Source organism: Tenebrio molitor, chromosome 1, assembly GCF_963966145.1.
Source record: "Tenebrio molitor chromosome 1, icTenMoli1.1, whole genome shotgun sequence".
NCBI classification, from domain to species: domain Eukaryota; kingdom Metazoa; phylum Arthropoda; class Insecta; order Coleoptera; family Tenebrionidae; genus Tenebrio; species Tenebrio molitor.
In genome coordinates, this window is record NC_091046.1 from 18,803,582 (window position 1) to 18,824,285 (window position 20,704).

At 35.1% G+C, this 20,704-nt stretch overlaps 1 long non-coding RNA gene across 1 annotated transcript; it reads right to left on the minus strand.

Moving 5' to 3' along the window:
• Window positions 1-1,967: 1,967 nt before the first annotated feature.
• LOC138128992 (uncharacterized) lies at window positions 1,968-16,471 on the minus strand. Its single transcript, XR_011158995.1, has 3 exons — window positions 16,070-16,471; window positions 2,183-3,259; window positions 1,968-2,124 (listed from the first exon to the last, which is right to left on the minus strand). It is a non-coding gene; the product is annotated as an uncharacterized lncRNA (long non-coding RNA).
• Between the last annotated feature and the right edge of the window lie 4,233 nt (window positions 16,472-20,704).

The following is a 20,704-nucleotide window of genomic DNA, read 5'->3' on the forward strand; positions in this document are numbered from 1 at the left end:
GTTTGCGAAGATTGACCTCAAAGCTAGCCTGTTTTCAAAGTCGAAATATTGTAAATTCGTATTTATCTCCACACCAACTTGGAGTTGCAACTAAACTAGGATGTGAAGCAGCAATTCATACCACACGAACCTTTGTTAATAACGATCAAAACCGTGGCAAAGTTCTTCTTAAATTAGATTTCAAAAATGCCTTTAGTCAGTCGAACGGGATTGTATTCTGAAAGAAGTCCAATGTCATACCCCACTTCTGTACCCTTATCTTTATCAATGCTATAGAAATCCTTCAACTTTATTTTTCGGTAATCATTTAATTTCTTCTTCTGTTGGAGCCCAGCAAGGAGATCCCTGCGGTCCCATGATTTTTAGTCTTGCAATTCAACCAATTATTTTATCTTTGGATTCTCAAATGAATATATGGTATTTAGATGATGGAACCTTAGCTGATTACCCGGAAGTAGTTTTATCAGACTTTAAGAAAGTTATCAATTTATCTCAGGAAATTGGCCTTGAATTAAACTTTAACAAATGCGAGATCTTTTGCTGTTCTGGAGACACAGATTTAAAAGTCATAAAGGAATTTCAAAATTTAGCACCAGGCATTAAAATCTGTGACCGAGAAAGTTTATCTCTTTTAGGCTCTCCAATCTTTGACCAAGGTTTCAAAAACACCGTCGAAAAAACTATAATTACAGTTGAAAATCTTTTAAACAAAGCTGAACTCCTTAACAGACACGTGGCTTATACTTTAATCAAAAACTGTCTTTTTATACCAAAATTTAATTTTTAATTAAGAACTCCATTTTGGAAATTTTCTAATTATGTTAATTCAATTGATTCTTCTTTAAAGTCTTGTTTAGAGAGAATACTTAATTTACGTTTAACTGATTTACAATGGCGTCAGTCCACTTTACCGATTAGATTTGGTGGTCTGGGAATTCGTCGCATTTCCGATATTTGCCTCCTTGCTTTCCTATCTTCAATTAATGGGGTTAAAAAGCTTGTTTCTTTATTACTAAACTCAAAGGATAATGAGCTTAATATTCACCATTATGATGAAGCTTTAGCAGTCTGGGGTGTAGCAAATGAGAACGAAATACCAACAATCCCACAATTTCAGAAGAATTGGGATAATATTAATATCAAAGGAATAATTGCCAATGACTTAATCTTTAATTCACCTAGAGACTTGGCTCGTTTTAAGGCTTTGCAATGCAGAGAATCAGGATCTTGGTTACATGCAATACCTTCTCCTAATATTGGTACTCTTTTAGATAACACTTCCTTCCAAGTTTGTATTGGTTTAAGATTGGGTTGTAATCTTTGTACACCTCATATTTGCAAGTGCAATGCCAAAGTTGACGAAATTGGCACCCACGGTCTAAGTTGTTTCAAAAGCAGTGGTAGATTTTCAAGACACACTGAAATTAATTCCATTATCAACCGGTCTTTAACTTCAATTCATGTGAATTCAACTTTAGAACCAAACGGACTGTCTCGGGATGACGGAAAACGCCCAGATGGGATGACTTTAGTACCGTGGATTAAAGGTCAACCTTTGGTTTGGGACGTTACTGTTGTAGATACACTTGCAGACAGTTACGTATTGAAATCATCTGAAGTCTCAGGTTTTGCCGCTGAAATGGCTTGCAAACGCAAACATAGCAAATATAGTTCAATCATTTCGTCAAACTACGTGTTTAAAGGTTTAGCATTTGAAACCTTAGGCCCTTGGTGCAAAGAAGCCATCGATTTCATTAATGTCATCGGAAACCGACTTATCGCGGAATCAGGCGATTCAAAATCAAAGAAATTCCTTTTCGAGAGGATTTCCCTTGCCATTCAACGTGGAAACGCTGCAAGCATTCGGGGCACTTTTCCAGATTCCGCAATATTATCGGAAATTTTTGTATTATAAAACAAAAATGTTTATGTAATTATGTTATTAATATATTTTATTCATCATTTTTACAGTAATTATCACAAAAGTGAAAAGTACAATTATCGAATTGGAACTGCCACATTAGCTTCGTACTCTTGTTCGTAAGTAACATCTTCTTCTTTAACTTCTGCTGTTTCATCCAATGCAAGTTCCCGGCCATCGAAAATTGGCAATCTTTCCATTTTCTTCAAATAATTCTTGCCGTAATGTGAATTAACTTTTAATGAAGTTCTACACACTTACCCCATATCAAGAAAAGCCAAAATGACATCTTCCGTTACCTCCGTGATACTTTTTTTATTGTTCCGGCCTTAAAACGAAACATACACCTTTTCATATGCACTTTTAGACTTCATTGGTAACAAATTGCCCCTTTTTTCTTATTTCTTCTGGAACGTTTTGGCACATTTCAACGATGAAAATTGTTTTTTTCCAAATTTTTTGACATTATTACCACGGCAACCTTCGCATTTTGTGTATTATGACGCGCCTCGAATAATTTCTGAATTTATTAAAATTTCTGATAAGATGTTAGTGTTAGAAAATAGTAATTATACACCAAGGTAATGAAGACATTTTTTTAAGCCCAGGTAGTTTATATAAAGAAGCGATGCTTAAAATTGTCTTCTCTACCGTGGTGTATATATTATTTTTTTCACTACTATAGCGTGGTTTTTTTAAGAACGAAGTAGGTGGCATCAGCATCGGCCGCCCCATTTACACAATACAATTCTTAGAATTGTGTAACATTGGTTGCCTATAGTAGAGGGGTAATTTTAAAAAAGAAGAAAATTTCAATGTTATTTGTTTTTTGGCAATTTATTATAAATTATTGTCTACAAATTCAATTAAGAACAAGAACAACATTCGATGAATCTTACGTTTACTTGAAAATAAAAGAAGAACATAAAAAAGGACTCTTAAATTTTCTTTTGGAATACATAATAAACTAAACAACAACCTAATCCTTTGTTACAAATGCAGTGAAAACTTGCATTCATTAAAAGTGGTCGAAGATAATAATCCACAACTTATTCAGTGGAAAAATACACCATCAAGTTGAATTACCTACGTAATCAGTAAGGACATCGTTCTCGGTCGAAACATCTCCTGTTTCTAATTCCCACTCAAGATCATCTGATTCGTCACTCGAGCCTGTGTTGACGGTGAATTCCAATTCCATTTCGTCGGCAATATTATCTAATTGATACATGTCCTCTTCTTGACGAAGTACATGACCTATGCAATTTTGCCACTTTTGGGTAAAATAGAGTAATCTGATTTGTCAATTTTAGTCCCTATCTCCCGCAACGCTTCGTTCTTAAAAAAGATAAACTATAGATACCTACGTTAAAACCCTTTCTAGTAATTATTGATTAAATTATTTTGTCCGATGCGACGATCCGAGTTCTCATTTTTCAACGGTTACTATGAAAATCGTCTACGGTAACCAATGAAATCAACGAAAATCCTTCGTTGCTAGGTGACGGCTGTTCATTATTAACCACTGGTTAATAATGACAAATTATTAAATTGTTATTAATTTAATTGTAATTACATAAACATTTTTGTTTTACAATACAAAAATTTCCGATAATATTGCGGAATCTGGAAAAGTGCCCCGAATGCTTGCAGCGTTTCCACGTTGAATGGCAAGGGAAATCCTCTCGAAAAGGAATTTCTTTGATTTTGAATCCCCTGATTCCGCGATAAGTCGGTCTCCGATGACATTAATGAAATCGATGGCTTCTTTGCACCAAGGGCCTAAGGTTTCAAATGCTAAACCTTTAAACACGTAGTTTGACGAAATGATTGAACTATATTTGCTATGTTTGCGTTTGCAAGCCATTTCAGCGGCAGAACCTGAGACTTCAGATGATTTCAAAACGTAACTGTCTGCAAGTGTATCTACAACACTAACGTCCCAAACCAAAGGTTGACCTTTAATCCACGGTACTAAAGTCATCCCATCTGGGCGTTTTCCGTCATCCCGAGACAGTCCGTTTGGTTCTAAAGTTGAATTCACATGAATTGAAGTTAAAGACTGGTTGATAATGGAATTAATTTCAGTGTGTCTTGAAAATCTACCACTGCTTTTGAAACAACTTAGACCGTGGGTGCCAATTTCGTCAACTTTCGCATTGCATTTGCAAATATGAGGTGTACAAAGATTACAACCCAATCTTAAACCAATACAAACTTGGAAGGAAGTGTTATCTAAAAGAGTACCAATATTAGGAGAAGGTATTGCATGTAACCAAGATCCTGATTCTCTGCATTGCAAAGCTTTAAAACGAGCCAAGTCTCTATGTGAATTAAAGATTAAGTCATTGGCAATTATTCCTTTGATATTAATATTATCCCAATTCTTCTGAAATTGTGGAATTGTTGGTATTTCGTTCTCATTTGCTACACCCCAGACTGCTAAAGCTTCATCATAATGGTGAATATTAAGCTCATTATCCTTTGAGTTTAGTAATAAAGAAACAAGCTTTTTAACCCCATTAATTGAAGATAGGAAAGCAGGGAGGCAAATATTAAATTATATTCGCAAAAATTATACACATGAATTTAGCAGTTAAATTCAACTTATTAAAGGATACACAACCACATTATATTTATAAACCAGAAAGTTGTTTGGAAAATGACAATTACAAATTATATTTTGATCGTACAGTTTTAACTGACATTCATATTCAGCATAACAGACCAGACATTATTATTTTAAATAAACAACAAAAGCAAGCATATCTTTTAGATATAGCTGTTCCAAATTCACACAATATAACACAGACATACAGAGTGATCACAAAAAAACGCCCCAGCTAATATCTTTCTTATTTGAAATCCGATTTCAACGAGCGGTACATCAAATTAATGGGTTCAAAAAGTACTATAAACTGGATATAAAATGTCGCCCTTAGCAACCCTATCTTACAAGGGTCAAGGGTCAAATTAAATTTTTTAAATAGCAACATATAATTTTTTTGGTACAGTTAGATTCATTATGTTTTTCTGAGTTAAAAAATATAGCACACCCTGTATATTTAAGTGTTATTCTAATATAAGAAATATATATATATATATATTATATTAAGCCCTTTATTCCCGGCTGGGACATAGGGAAGAAACAAATTTTCTCCATTCGTTTCTGTCTCTCGCAATATACCCCATCTCTGCCACAGATTTATTGGTCTCCCTCAGCGTGGATCTCTTCCAAGTTTCTTTTGGTCGTCCGATCTTCCTTCTCCCTATTGGGTTCCAGTAGAGTGCTTTTTTACATATCTCTTTGTCGTCTTTTCTTAACGTGTGCCCCATCCATCCCAGTTTCCTTTTCCTAATTTCGTGTGCTATTTCTACTTGTCCGGTCTTCATCCATAATTCTCATTGGTTATAGTGCGGGGCCACCAAATTTTCAATACAGTTCTTAAGCATCTGTTTATGAATACTTGGAGTTTATGTCTTATGCCTTCTGTCACTGTCCAGGACTCACATCCATATAATAGAACAGGTTTCACCATTGACGAGAAAATTTTGAGCTTTGTTTCTGTAGTAGTACTGCTGGATCGCCAAATTTTGCTTAGTCTTACAAATACACTACGTGCTTTTGAAACACGTGAAGTTACATCCTTCAGGACTCCTTCCTCCCCTGATATTATACTTCCAAGATATGTGAAATCCTCCACCTCTTCTATGATTTCAGAGCCTACTTCTATACTTGTTGCTGCCTTTGTGTTCAAGCGCATGATCTTCGTCTTGATTTTATTAATTTTTAGACCCGCTATTTCAGACGTTCTACTTAGGTGATCAATTTTTTCTTGTAGTTGTTTCCCATTCTGGGAGAGTAGGCATATGTCGTCGGCAAAATCGAGATCTTCTAGGTTCTCCTCAAAGGTTCACATTAATCCTCTTTTCTTATCTTGGACTGTTGTTTTTAGGACTTCGTCAATAACCACTAAAAACAAAAGTGGCGAAAGGATGCAGCCCTGGCGGACCCCTGTACTGGTCTCGAACTCTTCGGATAGTGTACCCTCATGCAATATCCTACATTTGTAGCCATTATATCCCTCTTTAATAAGATTGACAAACTTCTGGGGAAGGCCTTTATTCGTAAGTGCTGCCCACATACATTTTCGGTCTATGGAATCGAAGGCCCTTTCATAGTCTACAAAGAGAAGGTATAGGGGAGATTGATACTCCATCGATTGTTCTACTATTATCCTCAACGAAACAATCATATCTTTACATGCTTTTCCCGACCTGAAACCACTCTGTTGTTTCCGTAATTCTTTATCTAATAATTTTACTATTCTATTTAATATTATCTTGTTGAAGGTCTTGCTAACAATGCTGAGTAGTGTTATACCTTTCCAACTGCTGCAGAGTTTTAAATCACCTTTCTTTGGTAGTTTTACAACCACTCCGGTCTTCCATTCGTCAGGGAATACTTCCTCTATCCATACTCTTCTAAACAGTGGTAACAACATTTTTGCAGTGGTGTCTGTGTCGACTTTAAGCATTTCACTTCTGATTTGGTCAATCCCTGGTGCCTTTCCATTCTTACAGCTTTGTATTGCTTCCTTTAATTCCTCAATAGTTGGTGGTTCTGTATTTATTTGCAGCTCTGGTTGTTTCGCTGTTGTTAGAGCGTCTCTATTAGTTCTCGCCATGTTCAAAGTTTCTTTAAAATATTCTGTCCACCTTTGTAATTGTTCTTCGGTTGTAGTTAAAACTTTACCATTTTTATCCTTAATTAATTTTTTTTTTTAATTTTAGCACACCTGTATATTTAAATGTTATTTTAACATAAGAAATAAATCAAATTCAATTACAAATTATTAGGAATAAGTAGAACTTTATTCGTAACAGGCCATGAATTATTTAAGATATTCTTGTAGCCATGGAAACACAAAAAAATAAACATTTATTTTGAGAATCGCCCTCAAATGTCACATGATTTATATTGACAAATCACAACTCCGAATTGTTTGAATAGCAACCAATCATAATTTAATTAAGCGGAAATTTTCCCTAGGGAAAATTTCCGATATAATTGCCCTAGGGAAAAATTTTTTCGGGCGATTCTCTTCCGAATATACCTCGGGACAGATATATATCGCCGGAAATTTTTTCTTGCAGTCCAACACTCGTGTTTGTCGCTCAAAATTACCCTCGGGCTGAAGCCCTCGTGTAATTTTCTTGCGGCAAACACTCGTCTGTCAGGACTGCTCGAAAAAATTTCCGGCAATATATCTGTCCCTTGGTATATTATATATGAAAATAAACTTTATTTGTCGTAATTTTTTTTAATTTTTTTTCTTCAATTTTGTGTTGTGAAATAAAATGAACAATAATGAAATTGTGGATATGTTGCAAGCATATTTCGGAAATAATAGAAATTACTACTTGCAGAGAAACGCCACCTGAAAGCCGTCTGAATGCCAGGCGAAAAGTCTCGAACAAAATGGTGCTCAATTTGAACAGATCAGTTGAAAAAAAATATTGTTATTTTTATTGTTTGTACTACTTAATAAATATTGTTTCCATGACTACAAAAATATCTTCATAAGTAATTCATGGCCTGTTACGAACAAAGTTCTACTTATTCCTATTAGAATTAGAAATTAAAATGACATTTAAATATTCAGGGTGTGCTATATTTTTGAACTCAGAAAAACATAGTGAATCTAACTGTACCAAAAAAATTGTATGTTGCCATTAAAAAAAAAAAGTTGACCCTTGACCCTTGCAAGGGAGGGTTGCTAAGGGCAACATTTTACATCCAGTTTATAGTACTTTCTAAACCCTTTAATTTGATGTATTTCTCGTTGAAATCGGATGTCAAATAAGAGAGATATAAGCTGGGGCGTTTTTTTGTGATCACTCTGTATAATACAAAAATTAATAAATATTTAGAGCTCTCCGTTGCTATGAGAAATCTTTGGTGTTTAGAAAAAATTTCGATTTTACCATTTATAATTTCAGCAACAGGAATAGTACTATGGCGGCCAAAAAATTTCGGCCGTCATTTTTCCGTCATTTCAAAAAAATCGGTGTAGTCCATTCCTTATTGTCATTATGATTGATGTTTTTACTTGTCACTTTTGAAAGTCAAGCAAAATGCCATCGGTATCAAATTTTAATAAAATCAAAATAGTAACTCTTGCACAAAGAGGAATGTCCCAAGCTCAGATTTCGATGGACCTTCGTATACCTAAAAGTACAATTTCGTCCATTCTTCAGAAATGGAGACAAAATGGAATGGAACTATTGAAAGACGCCAAGGCTCAGGGAGGCCTAGCATATTTACTGCAGAAGAAGATAATATGCTTCTCAATAGATTACGCAATAGCCCTTTTATGACGGCTGTTGAAGGGGTAAATACAAGCAAATACAACGGAAAGGAGCGGTCGATTTTCGGCAAACATATGGACATGGATTTTAGTAGATAGGCCTGGGCTAATGTTTTCTCTAGAAGATCGGCTCAACAGTGATGTTTATGTTAGGATTCTTGAAGACGTGATGATGCCTTTAGTTTCAAGAATTTTTCCGAATTTTAACTTCATATTTCAACAAGACAATTGTTCAATGCATTCAGCACATAGGGTAGCAGAATGGTAGCATAAACGTTCTTGATTGGCCAAGTCGCAGTGCAGATTTTTGGTTCGTAATTTGCAACAACGACAAGTAATTCGGAATAGGGCAGAACTTTTAACTGCGATTACTAATGCATGGCAATCATTACATAGGAATTATCACAGAGATTTATGCCTCTCCATCTCGCGTCGTGTAAGACGAGTTATTGACGCCAATGGAGCAATGACCAAGTATTGATTTTAAACTTCATTCTTTTTATCTTTTGATTTAGCTAAGTACTTAAACAAAAATAAATGTTTCATTTCCTTGTCTTTGCCTTAATGTTATTCGTTTGATTTTTTAAAAACTACGGCATACTCGTGTAATTTCCACGGTTCTCTGTTTGGTACTTTAATCCAAAAATAGCCGCAAGTCTGCCTCTAGTCTCTAGTGCCACTAGCGACTAGCGGTCGTGTGGTAATTGTGTAAGAGTGGAACTTGTCCTTTGTATTCACAAAATTTGAACTGATGGACTGAATGACAGATTGTCAAAATGACAATAACGATAACAAAGCGAGGTTATTGGTGCTTAAGGGTAGTTTACACTTCATGTCAGGGCCTTGAAAGTGACGGACGAAATTTTTTGGCCGCAATAGTACCACAATCGCTTTTTAAAAATTTAAAAATTTTGGAATTAGAGAACACATTGGTGGTTGAAATTCAAAAAGGTATATTATTATACTCATGTCATATCGTGAGGAAATTCCTTAACATTGACACAGAACATAATATACAACAAAGTCAAAATGTGGAGGCGAGACGCCGGTAATTATGTTGATAAGCATTGCACTATTACTTGATAGTAATATCCGTAATAGTGTATGTACTCCGGCAAGATTGCCGTGCCGCCGGGTGGAGGTGGGATACGAAAACTAGTAGGAGAGAAATTCTACTTAGGGGTTCAGTTCGAGAGTCAATAATGACGCCTTCTAAGACTAGTAGTGAAAAAAATCTTGAAGACAACGCGTGTTTTATAGTTTAAAAATCTCGGTCTATTAAATTCTTGCTCCCTGCGGTCGCTCTGATTTAAACTACGACCTCGCTTTTTAAATCGTCTATAAAGGTATAAAACCCTTGTTGTCTTAATAGCTATTGAAGTTTTTCTTGTGACATCAAAAAAGCAGGGAAATGGCATTATCGAGTCAAAAGTTGGGTGTCCCAGAACTGGCTCCCCAGAGAAAACAGGCATGTGCCGACAACAAAAGAGACTCTAAATGGATTAAAATAAATTTTCTGCTAGCTCAAATTACCGAGTTATAAAGTTTATAATTTCACCAATCCCGGAAGCTCGTCCTCAAGTATTACTAAATAATCCGATCGGTTGCTAGACAACAACAAAAAATGTCTGATATCGCACAAATCAATAAAATTTTTGGGCAACTGGAATTTTGACGTTTTCCGATATAAAAATTTGTTGACGTTTATCTGTCATCAACATCAAGACTTGACAATTGCAAAAGATAATAACTTCGAAATAAAACAATAAAAATGGCGATTCTAAAAAGAACCATTTATTTAAATAGGTAGCTAATAACGTTAAAGCAGATGTTCGAAATGACCACCATTCTTTTGTATGCACAATTGTGTTCTACGTAACAAACTTCTTGTAGTAGCGTTAGTTATCATTTCTTCAGTAACTGAAACAAAAACCTCCTGAATTCGAACTCTCAGATCAGACTCTGAATTTATGGGCCGCCGATAAATGATAGATTTCAAATGATTCAGATTCAAATCTGGAGACCTGGCAGGCCAATGATGCAGTCCTCCTCGACCGATTCAGCGCTGTAGATATTGGTTATCCAAAATTTCCCGAACGTTTCTGCTAAAATGTGGTGGAGCACCATCATGTTGGAACCAGTCATTTATGCGATAAGCAAGAGGTACAATTTCAAGTAAATCAGGTAGCTCCGTGCCAATGTACTGAGCATATCTTGCCCCCGTTAATCTTCAGGGAATTCAAACAGTCCAATCTAGAGCGGGAGATTCGGAATTTTAACAAATGGAAGGATCCACCACACTTATACAGGGTTATTCCAAATGATTGTAGTCGAAGTAGGCGTGAAAACTCAATGTAAAATTTATGGTTGCCGCTCCACATAAAAAAAAACATCAAAATTATGTGAATAAGTGAGTACACACGGGAGTTAAATTAGGTGCAAAACAACTCAATATTTCTGGATTCAACCGTTAATTTAACAAAAATAAATAAAAACCTCATCATTGCACTTTTCACCTAAAAAATGACAGTGACAGCGACAAAACTGACAGTTCACATGAAAGCGGCAAAAATGTAATAACATGGGCATGGCCTACTTCGACTACAATCATTTAGAATAACCCTAATAGCCCAGTCCACAAATTAACAGAAAACCTATGTTGAAAACCTCTGGGAGGTAATTCTTTTGGATTTTCCTCTGTCCAGATATGAAGGTTGTGATAATTGGAACAACCTTCCCGGCAAAATAGCGACTCATCAGAAAACAGTATCCGTGACAAGAAGTGTGGATCAGCATCGTTTTGGTTTATTAACTATAGACAAAATTCTCGCCTAATTGGATAATCCTCTGGCAGAGGATGTTGTACTCGTGTGTAGTGGTACGGATGCCTCCTACTCGTATTATCAGCTAGAACTCTCTGCACCGAACTCTTGGATAAACCCATTTCACGAGAAACTGGTCGAATACTCCGGGTGCCGTCTTCCTCAAAGACATTCAAGACGGCTTCCTCGTGTTCGACAGTCCTTACATTTCTTGGAGCACCCCCAACTTCTCTTCGAACTGGCTGCATCTGACCCGTTTCTCGACTCCGAGCGATTAATTTCAGGATTGTTTTATGATCCGGATGACTTTGTCTTTGCGGAAATTGTTCACGGTACAACCTTACAGCTTCACATGCATTATTCCCACATCGTGCAAAAGTAAGAATCATATCTACGTACTCAGAGGAAGAATACATGTTAAATGATACACTTGAATTAAATATCGCAGCGAAATTGTAAAACAAGTGTCAAACTGACGTAAACAATCATTCTAATAAATGTAGTGGACCAAATCATGGCCTACTAAATCTGAACTGCGCTGCGCTTATTACGGCCGTAACAAACTGGCTGAATGATTGATTCGGCTAACCTCAAAAAATCTACCCAAGGTTGGTAGAACTGACTAATTTGTATAATAGGTTGCCTCGTTGAAAATTGCGGGGCGGGGGGGAAACACACAGGAAAGTAACTCGTGACGTAAAATCAACCCAGAAAATTTGGGTGTTCGAATAGAACCTAAGGTTTATAAGCTCCGTGGAGTTTATTGGGTGGCTTTTTGGGATTTATTCTAGCGAAGGAACACCTAATGCATGATCGACAGACTCTTTAGTAAAAGTTTAGTACACTGTGACGTCACGAGTAACTTTTGCGGGGGGAAAAAATTCAGACTATTGCTTTAAATGGAAACGAGGCAACCTATTATACAAATTAGTCAGTTCTACCAACCTTGAATCTACCCTTAACTAGCGCCATCTCTTTAAAGATATTAAACTACAAATCAACTAAATTTCCACAATAATTTAAATTTCCTTGAATTTCATCAAGGTTGAAGTACTAACATGGGAAAATAGTGCGTTGCATGTGGAGAAAATAACTACAGTTATTTTCAAATTCCCAGCAACCTCCAAACCAAATCCAAAATTGATAAAATTATAAAAAAAAAACTAAATGAAACATTTCACTGTAATACATGTTTCTTCTTTATTATCTACAGCAACTCCAGGACCCTTGTTACGATTAGTTTGGCTTCAAGACCGTGGGGTCTGTAAATTTGTGGGGCTTTTAAAAGACTTGGCTAATATTGCCACACAAGTTTTATCACATTTAATTCCAAAAAATCCTTGTCAACCACTGGTTACTACTTTGCATCCACATTTAATACAGAATTCCATATTTACCTGTGATAAACACAAAGATAAAATTTGTAAAGTTATTATCCAATTAGTAATGAAACCAATTTTAAACATTTGTTTATAAAAAAAAACAGATTACAAAAAAACGAAATCCATTCAGAATAAACTCACAAGTAGGAAGGTTCTAAAATTATAAACTTACGAGAAAGGTATTGTCTTCCTGTAGATAGTTTTACTTTTAATTTTTCTACTGTGCTCTATCCATTTTCAGATTTTGCAATTCCATTTTATATATAAATATTATGTTTCATAATTTGATTATTGTAATTATTAGGTATTCTTACGTTCATGAAACGTATTCGTGAAAATTTATTTCGCGTCAAAATGACAAAATAGAAAGTCTTAACCTAACAAAATAAACACGTTACGTGATTGTGATTGGATAATTTCAATTCAAATTACATTTTTCTTTTCTATTTCGCTAACAGATGGAGTTGGTTAAGGGTGAATTTTTTGAGGTTAGCGGAATCAATTGCTCCATTGAAAATCCGAGCTTTGTTACGGCCGTAATAAGCGCAGCGCAGTTCAGATTTAGTAGGCCATGACCAAATCTAATGGAGAGAATTATAGAGGTTTACGGATAAAAAGGAAACCTAGGCAACGCAAAATTGCGATTATTCCACCTTAATGGTGCTCAACTCTGATTGGTCAACTCCAGAATGTCTTTTCTCGGTTATCATTTGAGATAGGACTTTTTTTATTCAAAATACACGTCAATATATTCGCCCTAAGGATCCCTTTTTTCTCTGGGGAGCCAGTTCTGGGACATCCTGTATTCAATAAAGGCCAGTTCACACATATTTGTTGCCTATCTCTGATACATGATCCAATTTTGTTTAATGCTCTAGCAACTTTATTTCTTGTCCGATTTCAATAAGCGATATACCTATCAAATGAAAAGGCGTTTAAGGGACTATGAACTGCCATATAATATTTATTTTTTAAAGAAGCAGTTTAAGTGGGGTGATATTTAACTTTCTTATGTATTTTAAATTGTGACATATGTTTTTCATGACTTATTTTTAAAGTCACTATTTTTCTAAACATTGCTGTATAAAAATATTACATATTTGTTTTTTGAAAAGTTTTGAAGAAATAAAAATGTTTAATAAATAATAATCTATTGAGACATTTTAATGAAAAAGGGAATAAAATCAAGTTGCTGTCAGCTAGAGCATTTGTTACGCAAAGAATTTGACAAGGATACACTGTTTCCGTACCTCGAATGGAGTTTAAATCTGACATGTAGCATGTCGGTCATTTCTTCAAAGGTATTCATTTTTACTCACGATTAGCTCTAGCTGACAGGTCTCACAAAGCAATGATGTTGGAAAAAATAAATAAGTATTGATTACACTCATTCCCTACAACCTACAATACTTAATGACAATAGGGTTAGATTTAGGATAAGGGTTACTTCACATTAAAAGTCAAGATAATGACGTTGATGTCCCACTTTTTTTGCCCGCAATAGTACAGTTAATTTAAAATTATCGAGTACACTTTAAAAATCAAGAAGTAGATTTATTACAGATTTTTCCACATGTGAAGATGCCTTTTTGAAATTTGGCCGGTCATACTTTTATATAGGTTAGGTAAGTTTGACAGCATAAATGTCGCTGATATTTTAGAGCACCATAATATTGTCTGTTTTATCCTCTACACGGTGCTCTTCGCGATGTTATAATATTGGGCTAACCTCCGAATTCTTCTCATTTGGAAAGAATGATCACTTTCACGTATTCGGTTAGATTAGGCATTTTGTTTGTCAAAAATGACATTGATCTTTGACAAAAAATGTAAGTGCATTTTACACTGTAGAAAATTAAGTGTATATGCCATTCACGATGTTTTGGCATAAGGGGAGGCCATGGAAAAAGTGCATTTAAGTTGGCAGTAAAGCTGTCTGTTGAATTAGGTTATATTTTTCTAATATTGAGGTTATAAACTGCGTCATTGTCTAGTGCATTGTTGTCAGTTTTACTAGTTTGCAATAGAACAATACTCACACATTTTTAATCCAATTTAACAAAACAGGAAACTGACTTGAACAGACTACAGAATAGTAGGGACCGGGACCGGAAGACGAAGTGGCTCCTGTTAATTTATGCACCACTTAGATAACCCACCTATACAGTGTCTTAATCAAGCAGTTAGTATCTTCTCAATGAATTTTTCATTTTAACCAAAACATTCCTAGAACTAGATTGTATAAAATCTTGTACCTACTTATTAAGCCTTACTTTATTCGAATCTTTCTGCAAAATATTTACACACCCATCGTCTATGACAAAAAAGAAAAAAACTATTCAACTTCCATAATTTCATTAGAAAATTCTGAATCATCATTACCTGCATCAAAATCCCAATCAAATTCCGAGTCACATTTTCCTAATGAAATTATTAAAGGAAAAACGTTTTCAAATAAAAGATTTCACATTAATTTTGCCCAATCTTCCGAAATAAGTTCTTCACAATATCTACAAAAATGTTGGCAAATTTCAGGAGTACATTTCAAAATAGACTCAAGCCATAAATTCACAACTCTATCGCGAAGTTATAATAGGTCTTACAAAACCCCTGTGCCATTTCAATTGGGTCGTTGTTTCTTCCTTCACTATCCATATATCCATATTTATTTATCTTGTACTCACCTACAATTCAATTTATACACAAAAAAAACCTTGACTTCATTGTACCCTACTGAAAATATGTTCTGCAGTCTAATACAAACACCATCAATACGTTTTAAAGTCGCTTAATTATGATTACGGTAAATTCGGCAACATGTTACGTTCATTTTAATAGGTCCACATGTCAGGCACTGTAGTGACAGCAGAGATGCCACAAATCAAACATGTATCCAACGTTAAAAAATAAAATCATAGCCACTCCTTATGCCAAAACATCGTGAATGGTATATACTCTATAATTTTAAAATTAACTGTAGGTACTATGGCGAGCATGGAATTTCGGGCAGCAGTTTAAATGTCATTTAAAAAAACCCAATGTAGTCTAAGCTTTACTGTTATAAATGTCATAATTAATTTTGACTGAACTTCAAAATAAACTGTCACAATTATTATGCACAATTATTTTACATTTTAATTATTGATTTCCAAAGTTCAATAAAAGACTGTTCAATTTTCGGAAAATCACATCTAAGCACTAGCAACTTCTCAGGATTGGTGAATGCAATTTGTCAAAATGATATGTGACAATAGTGATCGTGACAATAGTGGATATTAAAATGAGGTTATTAATACGTCTAGCCCCTAAATCCTATTTCACATATCTATTATATCAGTCAAATTTCAAGTCTGCCCGAAATTCCATGCTCGCAATAGTACCTACATATCGGTGTTTTTTTTTTTTTTTTTTCACCTCATTGTAGGCGTTGAAGAGTCGTTTGTGAACTCACTATACAGGTTACGGATCACGGATCAGCTGTTTAAATCTTACGTTTTACACGAATGGTGCATTCACAATCGACTCTTCAACGCCTACTACGAGGCGAAATTTTAAAAAACACCCGATACTTACAACGTCAGTGTGTCCCAAAATTGCCGTACAAACTACTTACTACCTCATCGAGGATGGAAAAAATGTTTCCGACAAAAAAATCAATTATTTTTATTATTATTCGGTAGGAGTGGGGATGTCACTTGTTCGAGCGTCGCAGCAGTGGAAACACTGGTACACTCCAAACCATGGCTTTTATATAAAAGCACAGTGAAACATGTTTTAAATTTAAACGATTAATTTGACATTATGAATTATAATATGGAATAATGTCTTTGATTTCGTAATACATAACAGTTTATTAAAATAATGAATAATTCTTTGTGCCTCATCTTACCGTATTCGAATTCTGGGAAATTGTTTACGGCATTATGTAAAAGTGGCTGAAGCGCTGCGAATAACGAGCATCTGTTTGTAATTGTAATTTAAACGGACGGTCCAATCGACTCGTCCACCGACAAAATAGCAAGAACGGGTACTTTAATAAAATTTACAGTGCTTTATGATTTTGAAATTTAAGGAGACGTAATTATCAAAATGTACAACGTGTGCTAATAAGCAACTTTATGGGTGTCATTTTCTAAAAAGGAGAAATGTAAAAATTACGCCGTCGGAAATTTAGTGGGAAAGGTAGGTATTTATTATTATTTAATAAAAATTGCAGATCACAAATGCAGTGCCGGTTTTAGAATTAATTCGCCCCTAGGCAACATTTTAGTGCCCCCTCAGAACAAAACAAGAGAATCACGGAAATAAATAAAAATCATCTTTAACTTTTTTATTTTTTATCATTTTAAAGAAAAACAAGAATAAACATATAAAATTCAAATTCTAAACAAAATATGTACCTAATGTAATACAGGTCGCTGAAAAGTATGGATATAGCTAAATATCTTCAGAACGATTTAGCAGAGCTCGCTGAAATTTGGCATACAATTATAAGTGTTTAAATTCTATCATCTGAGATTTTTTTTACTTTTCTAACATTTATTTTGAAGATGCAAGGCTAACTTATTTTTTTTAATGGCACGAGGAGTCAAATTTAATATTTTTGAAAAGAGTATTTTTTGTGAATACAGTAATGCAACACATGTCCACATCGCCGCCATTTTGAAAATCTTTTTAGCATTAAAAATTATGTATTATCGCGTTTAAACTTTTTTTTCTAGGTATTAAAATGTTTTCTGTTTCAGTTAAATGTCTTATTTTTACACTTATTATTGACTTTATTTATTTTTTGGTAAAAATATAGGCGGCAAAGAACTGACTATAGCTAAAGACCACATTCCCAAGGCTAACTAAATTTTACATTTTTTCAAATATTTTAATTCGATCATTTTTTATAATGTTTAGATTAAAATAAGATATCCATGTGTTACATCACTAAATCCACAAAAAAAGACTATTTTTAAAGATATTAAATTTGACCTCATCCCATTAAAAAAAAAACAAATTAACCTTGTATCTTCAAAATAAACGATGTTAGAAAACTGAAAAAAAATTCAGATGATAGAATTTAAACATTTCTAACTATGTGCCAAATTTCAACGAGTTTTGCTAAACCATTCTGAAAATATTTAGCTGTGTCCATACTTTTTATCGACCCTGTATGTATCTAAAGGGTGTTTTTTTTTAATTTGGCGTCGAAGTAGGCGTTGGAGAGTCGATTGAGAGCGCACCAATCGTGTAAAAGCCTAAGGTTTAAACAGCTGATCCGTGATCCGTAACCTATATAGTGCGTTCACAATCGACAGTTCAACGCCTACTTCGACGCCAAATTTAAAAAAACACCCATTACATTCTCGAGTCGAAAATATTGCACTAAAAAAAGATCCAAAACATTCCCTTTTCAAAGTCGTGCCGAATCCGACGACGACGACCATTGTCGGTCATAAATCTACCCTAATTTATTTTATGATATCCAACCCATCTGGGACTTTTCTCTTGCTGACACGTTGTTGTCGATTTCCGTAGCAAATTATTTATATAATTTTTAATTTGTTTTAAAAGGACGATCGGCCGGGCGCCCCTTTTTTCTTGGCGCCCCTAGGCAATTGCCTATGATGCCTAGTCACAGTAGCCTAGTGGTAAAACCAGCACTGCACAAATGCGTTGAAGACCCGCAATACGTCAGTACAGATTACAGCTACAGGATTAAAATCTCGTCGACAACGCGGAGTTAGAACAAGTCGATTTCTGTATATGAGTGTACTTTTCAGAATGATACCCCACTTTACCGCTTGACCTTGTCGCATCTCGGTTCCACATCTTGCATCGCACTCCCTCTTCTGCGCATCCTTAGCGGCCATCTAAGATTTGACGAGCAGTATGTAGGTAAGTCTGTATCTTCTACAAAAAAGAAGATTGATTTTTTTAAACATTTTTCCGCGAATTTTGGGGCACCCAATATAGAGCGGCAACCATAAATTTTACATTCAGTTTTTACGCCTACTTCGACTACAATCATTTATAATAACCCTGTATTTTACTAAGTAACGGGTGTTTTTTTAAATTTGGCGTCGAAGTAGGCGTTGAACTGTCGATTGTGAACGCACTATACAGGTTACCGATCACGGATCAGCTGTTTAAATCTTACGCTTTTACACGAGTGGTGCACTCTCAATCGACTCTCCAACGCCTACTTCGACGCCAAATTTAAAAAAACACCCTTTATAGTATAATACATTCATTTTTGTTTTAGACCAGAGTAGGCTATTTTAATTTTTTTAAATGTTGGTATCGGGGCTATGTCAAAATAACAAAATCAAAATTGTTCAAACTGCCAGTGTCAAATTTGACATTATTAGGTATTAAGTATTAAGGTAAATTAATTTTACATTTGTGCAATATTTACATTTATCACTAAATACACACATTATTGAGTCCTCGAAACTATGTAGTTAATTGGAAAATGATAATGCTTGGCTACATGGTCATGAATTTTGACAAGAAAGTGTAACCTCAAATAATATACATGATGTATATTGTCATTCAGCCACAGTCTTACCATACAACTCGCCAAATTTCCATAGCCTACTCTGGTCTAAAACAAATGTGAATGCACTGTAGATGGTGTGTTTCAAATCCAAGCGGCACATCCTCATTACACCATTCGGCACGACTTTCTTTGATGAAAAGCGATACCAGATATGGTTCTCAGTCTGTTTGCATTGGCCCTGCACCGCGCGGCAATAGCAAGGCTGCGAAATCCTAGTCAAAGGATTTCGTAGCCAAGGTGTACTATGGCGGCCAAAAAATTTCGGCCGTCGTTTTTCCGTCATTTCAAAAAAATCGGTGTAGTCCATTCCTTATTGTCATTATGATTGATGTTTTTACTTGTCACTTTTGAAAGTCAAGCAAAATGCCATCGGTATCAAATTTTAATAAAATCAAAATAGTAACTCTTGCACAAAGAGGAATGTCCCAGATTTCGATGGACCTTCGTATACCTAAAAGTACAATTTCGTCCATTCTTCAGAAATGGAGACAAAATGGAATGGAACTATTGAAAGACGCCAAGGCTCAGGGAGGCCTAGCACATTTACTGCAGAAGAAGATAATATGCTTCTCAATAGATTACGCAATAGCCCTTTTATGACGGCTGTTGAAGGGGTAAATACAAGCAAATACAACGGAAAGGAGCGGTCGATTTTCGGCAAACATATGGACATGGATTTTAGTAGATAGGCCTGGGCTAATGTTTTCTTTAGAAGATCGGCTCAACAGTGATGTTTATGTTAGGATTCTTGAAGACGTGATGATGCCTTTAGTTTCAAGAATTTTTCCGAATTTTAACTTCATATTTCAACAAGACAATTGTTCAATGCATTCAGCACATAGGGTAGCAGAATGGTAGCATAAACGTTCTTGATTGGCCAAGTCGCAGTGCAGATTTTTGGTTCGTAATTTGCAACAACGACAAGTAATTCGGAATAGGGCAGAACTTTTAACTGCGATTACTAATGCATGGCAATCATTACATAGGAATTATCACAGAGATTTATGCCTCTCCATCTCGCGTCGTGTAAGACGAGTTATTGACGCCAATGGAGCAATGACCAAGTATTGATTTTAAACTTCATTCATTTTATCTTTTGATTTAGCTAAGTACTTAAACAAAAATAAATGTTTCATTTCCTTGTCTTTGCCTTAATGTTTTTCGTTTGATTTTTTAAAAACTACGGCATACTCGTGTAATTTCCACGGTTCTCTGTTTGGTACTTTAATCCAAAAATAGCCGCAAGTCTGCCTCTAGTCTCTAGTGCCACTAGCGACTAGCGGTCGTGTGGTAATTGTGTAAGAGTGGAACTTGTCCTTTGTATTCACAAAATTTGAACTGATGGACTGAATGACAGATTGTCAAAATGACAATAACGATAACAAAACGAGGTTATTGGTGCTTAAGGGTAGTTTACACTTCATGTCAGGGCCTTGAAAGTGACGGACGAAATTTTTTGGCCGCAATAGTACACAACATTTTGTGTGCAACCCGAAAATTTGTAATTATAAAATGAACAAGTAAAATTTCCTTCACTGTCAATAAAAATAAACGACATAAATAAAACAATTCATTTTGAGAAAAATTGGAAAAATGTCGCAAGAAAATTACAACGTTTTTGTTCCGTCTACTTCCCCGGAGTTAAAAAATATTGCAGA